Here is an 11339-nt window from a genome sequence, read left to right on the forward strand (position 1 = left end):
TGCTGCTAACAGAGCTCACTTAACCTTGATGAACTGTGTACAAAAGAGGATATCCACAATCAAACTGGCAGAAAGTATCAAGATAGCTACTGTTTGCTTATTATTAACAAAAGAAAGTTAGAAAACATGTGGTCCTACAAACCTTTTACAGAGAACAAATGAACAAAAATTCATCTGCATCTCTGATCACCTTTCAGAACAGAGTTCTATAATCTATGTACGTGTATACTTGGTAGTAGATAGGTATAAAGAAACATAGTACATATATTCCAATTGCATGTTTTTATATAAATACAGGAAAAGAAACTCATGTATTTAATAGTTGCTAATACTATCCTGGAAGAGTTCAGTTTGCTTTGGGAGAACAGAATTTTGAAATCGTGGCTTAATGAATTTAGTGAAAGTTTTGCTTCTGTTTTCTTTCTTTGGGCCAGAATTACACCTGGTGTTTGGTTCTCTTTCTCTGAATTCTTATATCTCTTGTATTTATCATAGCTGAATTAGGTGAAAACCTAAAATTCTTCAATAATGCTGGAGTTACTCTCTGAATCTTAAGCAAAACGGTGAGAGAAATCTGCTCGTGTTGCAATAGGATGCAGAATTTTGCTTTTCTGTATTTCAGTCATGGGAATTAGTTTTGTTCTCATACTAATCTAGATTCCTGCCATGGCTTTAATATCAGAAGTATATAGTATCTTATGACTAAGATATTGCTGCTTTTAGATTCGCAGTATACAACATCATTCAGCAAATGCCACCAGAACCTGTACTGATAAATAGAGATACAGAAAAGTGGGGACAGAAGAGCCAGGACCAAGAGAAAAACAGAAAAAGACGACCAAAGTTTGGAATGTGGTAATGAGGAAACAAATATTAGCTTTGCAAAAGAGTAGCAGTTATAAAAATTACACACATTAAAACTGTGTATTCAAGTTTCTCTACATTGTGATTATGATTCTAATAATCTGTTTATATGACAGATGTGGGGAAAGATGGTTAGCACAATTGTTTAAAAATTAATTTACATACTAAATAAGAAAGAAGATTTCAATATAATGTAACTGCTAAGTGTTCAGGTGTGTGAATACATGTATGTGAGGGTACGAATCGCTAAACTGAAAATTAATGTATTGTCGTGTGCCCTGGGAAACCAGATTTGTTTTGTCATCTTAAAATACATTATTGTAAAATGAGTAAATGCAAGTTAGCAAAATATTAGAATGAAAGAACTCTGATGTCATTTAGCTTTTTCTAGATATGAGGTGTGGCTGATTTATCAAGAATCAGAATAAAGTTTGTAATTTACATTGCCATTTAAATTTTAACTTACTACAAGAGAAATATTCATATTTCTGTAGCTTTAAAGTTAGTATTTGTCATAAGTCAGTCCATTCTGTTCTTCTCGGTGGTGATGTGTATTTCATAGCTTGTAATGACAAACTGTTAGCATCAAAGTATGACTTCAGGACATACTGATCTTTCTCCATTATGTAACATGTCATCTCAGCTTCTGTGTTCTATGTGTGTATGCGTATCAGGGTTTGAAAAGCATTATACAAAAACATGCTTTCCAGTCAGTTCTGTCTTTGCATCTTTATCTATATCACAGGACAGATAATGCCTCACGTAGTATCTAGCAGACACGTTCTAATCTTGGGAAAGGACAGGGAGAACTACTGCAGCACCTGCCAGCTTCTTTCCAGTTCACACACCCAGCTGGTGCTGGAAGTAGTTCAAGGAAGAGGCAGGGGGAGGGAGAATACTAGGAGCCTGAGGCTTGTCCTAAAATGGAGTCCGGACATAGCTGGGGTGTACACCTACAGTATGGACATAATCTGCCTATTCTGTGTGCTGATACAGTGAAAATTTAATACCACCATTCTGTGATTAACTGCATGGAACTGATCTCTTGCAATGCCAATTAACATGAGAGAACCAAGCTAAAGCACTGAAGTGACTGGAGAAATAACGACAAAGGGGAGTACAGAAGAAAGTCTAGCAATGGAAGTGCTGAATATTCACTTAGTGGCCTTCTTTCCTCTGCCAGAAGTAGCAGCTTGATAGTGTTCATGAAACAGCTCCTTGCATTGGTAGTTACTTAACTGCTGGACAGTAGGAATTTTCTGGTAAGTGAAGAGTGTATTAAGGGAAAATTAATGCATTATGGGGCTTGACATTCCCTACTGGAGATTACCCTGCTAATAGAGGCCAGAAACAGTACGGTTAATGCTCCAATACGCCTATCATTTACTTACTCTCAGTCATCTAATCTTCCACTTCATTGTAGTAATGGACCCATCAAATGTGGTCTGGTTACATAACTCAGCACAGCGGGTTGTTCTGGCCAAGAAAGTTGTTTTTCCTCTCTCAGATGCTCTGGGTCTTGTCCTGTAACTTACTGTGCTCCTCTTAAACACTCACAAACATAGGGAAAAAGCAAGGGTCACTGAACAGCAGATGAGAACAAGGACCAGGGGCAGTACTGAAACAAAATCATTGTTGATGCCATCAACCATAGAGTTAATTAAAAAATAAAAATAAAAAAAAAATAAAACAGAAACAGTGCCTAGACACCCTATCTGGAATCGGAGCTCTACAGTCATAACTGGAATCAAAATTAATTTGATTTTTTTGAATAGGCAAAAGTCTTTTGTTTAGTATATGAACTAGAGAAGGAAATTCACCATCTGCAAAATGAACAGGTGAAGTTACTGGCATTATTGAGAATGAGCACATAATTTTTGTGGTTCCTTAGCTGGCAAAAACTAAAGGATTTTAGATTTGTCTTACTAAAAGCTAGAAGGAAACATCAAAAAAACCAGATCATGTTCTCATTTCTAAGTAGAAAATGCTATTTGTTAATCAGTGTCTCTGTTCCTCTGAGCATATACTCACAGAAGAATTTGGCAGCACAAGGTAGCTGCAGGTATTCCTTTGTTTTCATTCTAAATCTTCTATACAATAATAATATACCTAGGTCTTGAACAAATTTATATCCGGACATCATATCTCTCAATTTATCTTATTCTGCTACAGTTAATATATACTATTTTAAAAAATATTTCATGATAAATATTTGTAAGAGCAGCTTTAATCCAGATTTATTAGATTAAATTAATGTTTAGCTTACAAGTATAGTGAAAGAAATTAGCAAAAGTACCTGTTTATGCAAGGTGTAACAAAAAATGCCATTATTTTTCCTCAAAGATTGTAAATATAAAAAAGATTTTTAGGCAGGTACTTTATTTTTCATGTAGTCTTTTAGCTTTTATTAAAACCGAGCTTTATGAGAAATCTGAACTTTTCTGAAGTCTTTTTAACAACTTGTTAGCTGTAATTCAATTAACAGATATAACCCATTTTAGATTTTTTTTCATCCAAAACTTTTAATTTAGCACAAAAAACATTTAGGAAGTTGAGATTTTGAAGGGAGTCATCTCAGCCATCCTTCACAGAAGTTTATTGTTATTCTTTGGAAATCAGTTTCTGCAAGAAATCATCTAGTGAGTTATGATGTCCCTCTCTCCATCCCTCACACAAGGGGTAAATAGACATATTTTGAAAGTTAAACACTAATGTCACTATCACGTTCTTAAAATTAAGCATATGCTTTCGTATAGCAGGAATTTGTTCTTCAGAGTCTGATCTTGCTCCTGGAAAGTGACTTCCAAGGACTGCAGTGGTATAGGTCTCTTATGAGCAGTACCATTCTTTCACATGTTGTAGGAGAAGTAAATCCTAACTTCTGATGTCTTGATTCCAGAAAAAACTTGGCAATATAATCATCATAGAAACTACATTATAGATAGTTGTACTAAACAGAAGATATTTAATTTCACTCTATTTAAAGAGTATCAAAACTGAAAAAAGAAAGGTCATATTCATTCAAGCATATATTCCTCATCCATTTAAAACAGGTTATAAACTTAGAAGAATGACAGAGATTCCATAAATATGAAATAAAGAACTTACATATTCAGTCAGCCACCTGAACACTGATATATAGCTCATTAAATCAGTTCACAACAAGACTTTCCTTCAAGCCAAAATTAGGATCTGCTGTTGTTTGAAAAATCTATTCAGGCTTGCTAGCTCAGACAGCAAACCTGTGCGCTTACAAGTGTGAATCTAAAAGCAGATAATCCTGGTATGGGTGTAAATTAAATTTCATAAATGTAAACATTTAAATTGTAAATGTTGTCATTCTCTTCTTCCTCTGCCTACTCTCAAAATGCAAGTGAGTATTAGCAATAGTCCAATATGCTTATTGCTGTATTAAAAATACATGAGGTAGCTTGGACATAATAGGATTATTAATTCTGTTATGGTAATATCATCTTTTCCGTCAATGCTAGAAGTTCTTGCTGATATCACTGTACTGGCTGGTTACTGTTACAGGGCCAGGCTATTTCTTCTGTAGAAAAGGGCAGACTATCACACACAACACAGTGCTGTGCTGTCTGTGCACGAGAGAAACATTGTTTTTCCCATATTCAGTGAAGTGTAACATAACAGTTCTCCACTCTTGACCTGCTCTGTCTTCATAATGCTAAAAGTTTGGAAATAGAATAGCTTATTTGACAAAGTCTGAATTAGAGGAGACAACAATATTTTTCTGTAATTCATCATGTAGGAAACTGAGTTGGAAGGCTTTCATTAGCTTCTTCCCAGAATGAGAACTACCTCAACTTTTCCATTTGGATTTCTTTAAATAAGAATGTACTTACTTAAATTTCATCTAGCCAGTTGCACTAAATTGTCGGAAATTTGTTTTAGCTGTAGCCTGTTTTTAAACTACATTGAAACAAAAGGGCTGCAGAGTATTTTTGTTCTGGTTAATGAAATTGGTTTAAAATTTGGTTCTCTTTTCTGCTTTTTACTGTAAAAAAAAAGAAGAAAAAAGGATTATTCTCACTAATTTTTACTTTGGTAATTGGAAAAAAAAAATTTAACTAAGCTTCCTGCCATAGATTTAATACCAGAACTAGATAGTGTCTTATGACTATGACATTACTGCTTTTGCAAAATAAATTACACGTATGTTTATACATCTGAGGTTTTACTGTAAGTAGCTGCTACATTTTATTTTTCAAAATACGAAAGAAAAACACATTTTGTGAGGTTGTGGTCTCTTTTTCATTAACAGTTGCAAAACGTGCTAATTTACTGCAAGCCTACCAGTCAGTGAAGTCTATTGTGTGTCAGTTCTGATACTCGTGACAGGGCATTTTAAACAAAACTGGAAGTATTTTGAATAGAAATGCAGATTCTAAGGATTTTTCAGGAAACCTACAGCATCTGTTCTGTTCAGCAATATGTAAATGAGACTTTAGTGTTTTTCTAATCAGAATAAAATAAATGAATTTGGGGACAGTTCTCATATTGGCACCGTATAAGACAATATGTACACAGTGATGCTTTCAATGGTGTTTCATTAACCTTGTCAGCATAGTAAAGAGGGCTGACTGCACACAACTGAGATAGAGATTAATGCATAATGGTGATGCATAACCCTTTCTTTGTGATGACAGATCTCTGAGCAAAACTTAAGCTATTTCATAAAGAGCTTTGATTTTTTTTCCTTTTTTTGTACCATGCATGCACTTCTAACCATTTTGCTTAGCTCCATTATCATCCTAATGTCCAGCTTAGACAATCTAAACATAACATTGCATACAAAAGCTTTGCAGAGTAACATTTGATCATTTATAATTTAAGAAATGCAAATTTAAAATTGCAATTCTTGTTTCCTACTTGTTTTGGCCCTTGGGATTTAACTCCAAAATTTATACTCGCTCCCCCCCTCTCCTGGGGCTTGTACTGTGTGCCTGGGTGCTGTCGAGCTCGGATCATTTCTGCCAGGAGTTGCAAGGTCCCTTGGTCACAGCCAGGAAGTGATGAAGGAGGTGAATGTGTGGGGCACACAAGTATGCTCCAGTCTCAGAGGGGGAGGTCTTGCTTCCTACAGGTGTTCCAGTCCCCGTTGCATGCTACGCCGTAGATGAATGCAGACAGCTGCAGCGTGAGAAAGCCCAGGTGTCCAGCTCTTAGCCCATGTTCCTTCCATCTTCATCCTTCTGCTATGAAGTCAAGTGGCAATGATTGCGAGCGCTAAAAGATTTTGTCAGGGATGATGCTATGCTCTGTGGCTTAGATACTGTGCCAAAAGGCATTCCACACACAAAAATAGCCTGCATAAAGGCTGGTTTAAGCAGTTTAATGTTCATAAGAAGTGTTCAGGCGTTTCTTCCTCCTTTTCTCTAGTTTCATTCCTCTGTTCCTGTTCTTGGCCCGGCTCTCTCGGACTCTGCTTTTTGTCTCTTTTTTTGTATCACTATCCCGATCTAGGCAACTACTTCATCATGACACTCCTTGTTAATTTTTTTCTCTTTCACTCCGCACTACAAGAGAAGACAGCCTTTTTCTTCTTTCAGATGTGGCAGGAGTTAAAAGAAAAACAGGTATATATCCTGTACCTCTGTAATGAATCACGTAAAGACTCTTTGACCAATCCTGAAGAAACAGGAAATGCCCAACATAAAACAGATCATCTGAGATTTTTGCTGACAACTGCTAACAAACGTCTACTGAGAACACACAGGTGTTTTCAGAGTCTCATAACTCAGTCTCATTTCTGCTCACTTTCACAGGAGAGTTGAAAACATGCCCAACATAATGCCAGCTGAACCTGCCAAATTGCTCCAAAGCATGGGGTAGGGATAGCTGGAATTTTCTGGCTATGTAGTTTTAAGCATGAGCAAATACACAGCTTTTCCTCAGCTCTCCTTCTTGGAAAAAATAGTACTATTTAAACTGAAACTGCACAGAAAATCTGCCTGAGGCAGACACCTGGAATGGAAAATTTTGATCTAAAAGGTTAATGTTTAACAGCGTTACAAGCATCAAAACAGAGATAAGACAATTAGATTATAGAGAATGAAAATGTTACATAAATATAACTTTTTAAAGCATGCTTTCTAATCCTTTGACCCTTTGCTCAAAATAGCAACAGTCTATACTTAAAGGGAAGGTAGAGTAGAGTGGTAGAGTGATAGATAGAGAAGGCAGAGTGATAATTTTCTTACTCCTCAACAACAAGGGTACACAAACTATAATTAGCACTGTAGGTTCTTACAGTCCTCTTCAGTGCTGATTAGAGCTACTTGAGTATTTTCTGACAGGGGGGTGGGGGGGAAAATCAGAGAACGCCAGTTTATCAAACTCGAATTTTTTAATGGCAGACTCCTAGGGTGATTGCATTTTCAATGAAATAAGAGACACAGAACTTGTGAAAACCTGCACGCTTTCTGTTGGCTCACCTGGTGGGCATTAGGGCTTCCTTGCCATGCAGCCTGCTCAGGGCAAGAGCTTCCACACTCTTAGCTTTTTCGGAGGTGCATTATACCCTTCAAATTGATATTCAATAGAAATCTTATTACTAAAGATCCATTTCTTCAAGGTGCTTTATGCTTTATCTCTGAAATGGTTAAATGTTATGTTCAGTATGCTATAAAAGCATCCCCTAAATAGGCAAAAATTCAAAGTATGTTAAAAGAATAGCTTAAGAAACTGGCAGATACTGCAGGGTATGGTTAGTTTCAGAAATAAAATTAGTCATATCACAACACAAAAATATGATATTCACATTACAAAAATAAAAATGACCAAAAATACTCCAAAAATATTATTTAGGAAAAAGCTTGCAGCAAATCATTTTTTAAACAGATGATTTAAAATATGCCAGGAAAGATGCATTATACATGTGCCTACTTCATTAAATACCACTGAAAGTTTAAAGATGTTGTTTTGGAAATATTAGAAATTCAGTCTGATCTTATTATGGAAGGTAACAGGCCATATGTCATTAGGCCTGGACTTGTAAGCCTAATGAGCAACCTCTTTTTCACACAGTTCTTACTCAAATTAGTCTTGAAATTCCACCAGCCACATCATTTTCTCTAGTAAACATTTCAAGAGAAATAAGAACCACACCCTCAAAGGTCTTTTCCTAACCTCAGTCTCTTTGCACAGCCTCCTTTTTCAAAAAAATATTAAGCAACACACTTAAGTTGGAACTATAACCATGTAATTTCAAATTGATACAAAGCTACACAAAAGAATATTGAAATAAATTGTTTCTCCATTACAAAATACATTTTTTGATAAAGCCGTAGTCTGCAGCTGTCGCTATGAACCTATGCTTCTCATCTAGTTTTATTTTTTAGCCATTGTTAATAATAACTGATTTTGATGAAACCATTTGATAATCCTTTTATGCTTATGCTTATGATTGCAATGATATACAACCCTTCATCAGTATCAACAATTTCCAGGCCATACTCTATCATACTTTTGTTCACAAAATTTAGCTGAACATACTTCTTGCTAATAATCTGACCATTAAAAAAAAAAAATCCATAAAAACAGCCATAGAGGTTCAGATCAAAGATCTGTTTAGCCCAGTGTCCTATTTCCAAAAGCAGCCAAAAGGAAATGCCTACAGAAGAATTTAAAAGCAGAGAAAGTGATACTGCAACACCTCCCTGGTAGATTTTTCCAGCTTCCAATGAAGTGTAAGGTATGATGATTTGTTAGCTCGTCAAGCTAACAAGTAGGTTTATTGTTCTGAAATAGAAGCCCTTTGTGAGTATATCTGTAAGAAAAGCCTAGATATTCTTTTCTTGCTGGGTCAAATGACCATAACAACATTTTGCAAACATCTTAAATTGGATTAAGTTCCTCTCTCCCTTCACCTTCACCAGCCCCCAGCCTTTTGTTCCTTCACCTTCATGCAGTCTGCTGCTTGTCAAATGTGCCAATAAAATCACTGAAAAATATCCGGCTTAAGGGGACACTTTTTTTTTCTTTTTTTTCTTTCTTTTTTTCCCCCCTTCTTTCTAAGGGCTACTTTTAACTAAGATTTTTTTCAGTGATCTCTGTACAATACAATCCCTCAGACTCCTCTGGCAGTACCATGTTGCTGCTGAACCATGGTACAGGGATAGACTCAACTGGAAAGTCAAGGAATTGGGAACATTTTAATCTGATTTGTCTACTGAAGCCACTGTATTTCGTAACTCCATTAGGAAGAAAAGAAACTTTGGCATTAAGAGAGGATTTATTATAAATAGAGTCCAGCTCTCAAAACTTACCATTATACTACATGTTATGATTACAATTTTCTATTGCAAGCAGTAAAGGATACCCACTTTTTCAACACTGATCTATTTCTCCACAACATATTCTTTGAAAGGGAAACCTTAGTTCCTGGCACTGCAAGTCTAAATCACACATCAGAAATAGTAAAGTAAGACAGTTTAACTGAAACATTGGAAAGCATAAGGAAACGGCCAATTTGCCTCACAAACAATTAAACAAATGGAGCTTGCTTTCATACCAACTCACGGTCTTTTTTCTGTGATGCCCTGCCATACCCTGCATCTCCCTCCACAGCCTGCAGTTACACATCCACCATGAGCCTCCATGACAGCCCCTGAAGGCTGACGGCAGCGGTCCTGAGCTGTGCTGTTACCTAGCTGGCATGTATTTACTTGCCAGGCCACAAGCCAAGCCATCAGTACCTGCTGAGCTCGCTCTGTAACCTGTCACTCAGCAGGTGCACTGAGCTGCAGCTCTTTCCAACAGAGCTGCCGTTCTGCACGGTTTAATTTTTCTATCCTTGAAACTGTCAAGCGTTTTAAAAGCTGTTACAAACTACTGCTGAACAGACAAGGCAGTTGTGTATTACTTTTTGAACAAAAATGTGAAGCAGTAAAATAACATTCAAAATTTGCAACTTTTGTAACTCGAAAGTTAAAAAAAATACAGATTCATGGAAACCAAGCGAAGCCATTACTCATCATTGTCCTATCTGTACATTTTTTCATTAAAAAAAAAAAAAATCAGTGAAATCCTCATTGACCTTTGATGCCTCTGAAAAACAAGGTTTGTGAGCATTGCAAACCAAAACTCCACTAGTGAAGTTCAGGCTTTTGTTTTACTGCTTTTTATTTTGTTTAACTTCTGATTTTGTTTAACTTTCTGTTTCAATATTACATTACTGATACAGTAAAGAGACCTTCACAGAGGAAAAGACTTTGCAGTTCTGCATATAGCAAGTAATTGTACTTATCCTGTCTTCTGCAATTTGGTTCCGTAGCTAGGTAGGTATCTTGTTCAAAAATGCTTTATGATCAGTTTTGTCTCAGAGGAATATTGTCTTTGAAAAGACAAAAAGAAAAAGAAATCCTCTAGAAGTCTTTAGTGCATCTGGAAATCAATCTAGCAATTGCTTCAGAGCTTTGGGTCAATGGTTGAGGCACCAGAAGCTAGCAGAGAGCTAGTAGAAGGGCCTCAGAATCAATATAATAGGAAATGAGGTTGTGTGTGGCATGACTTCTCATCTCCTGACGCAGCCTCGGGTAGCTAGGCCTATCCCCTTCCCAACAGATGTTGTTTCATGTCAAACTATTCTAGCATTTTAATTGTCTTTAGTGTTAGAAAGTTTTGCCCAAGTTTCCAGTTTAACCTACACCTCCTTTGCAATTTATGTCTTCTTTCTTTTCCATGTCTACTTTTTATTCCCTGGTTATTTCCTGCAGCCTTTCCCTATTTAAACATGTCCTTGTCAGTCCTCTGTTATCTCAGCCTTTCCTTGCACATCATACTTCTGACATCTTCAGTTATTTTCTGCTGTCTTCTGGATTAGAAACAATCAGTTTATATCTTACTTGAAATGTATCACCCAAAGCTGGAGACAGCAACCCAGCTAAGGCTTTCCTAACACAACAGAGGAACAGAAAGATTATTTCATCTTTTCTAGCCAGTGCTCCCATCCCAGCATGATCCTAGCATAGAGAGGTAAGCATTACACTGTTAGCCCAGGCTCATTTTGTGATGCATTAGTTGATTATTCCTTCCTACCTATGGAATTTTGCTATTGATTTTATTTAATTGTATTTCCCCCTCAATTTAAGAACTTAATTTGACTTTTTATCCTGTCAGTTTCTATCAGCTTTCTATCAGCTACACGTAAAATAGATGATGTAAAGAGCACACTAACATTACAAAAATAGTAAATAGTTCCAAATAGCTGACCTGTATCTGCTACATCCTTCCAGTTTAATAATCAGACTATCTTTGAATTTTGCATCCCCTGGAGTAATTTTACAGAGGTTATGTTTTTCAAGATTGCTTAGAACAACATTTCACAAATATTTTTAGAAGCCTTACTAATGATTACAGGCTATGTTGCAGGAAGTGCAGTATTTTGCCCTGTCAGAAAAGGCAGTTCAATTGATCTAACATGACAAATCATATGTACTTCTACCCATCACTAA

This window comes from Apteryx mantelli, chromosome 2 (genome assembly GCF_036417845.1).
Source record: "Apteryx mantelli isolate bAptMan1 chromosome 2, bAptMan1.hap1, whole genome shotgun sequence".
Lineage (NCBI taxonomy): Eukaryota > Metazoa > Chordata > Aves > Apterygiformes > Apterygidae > Apteryx > Apteryx mantelli.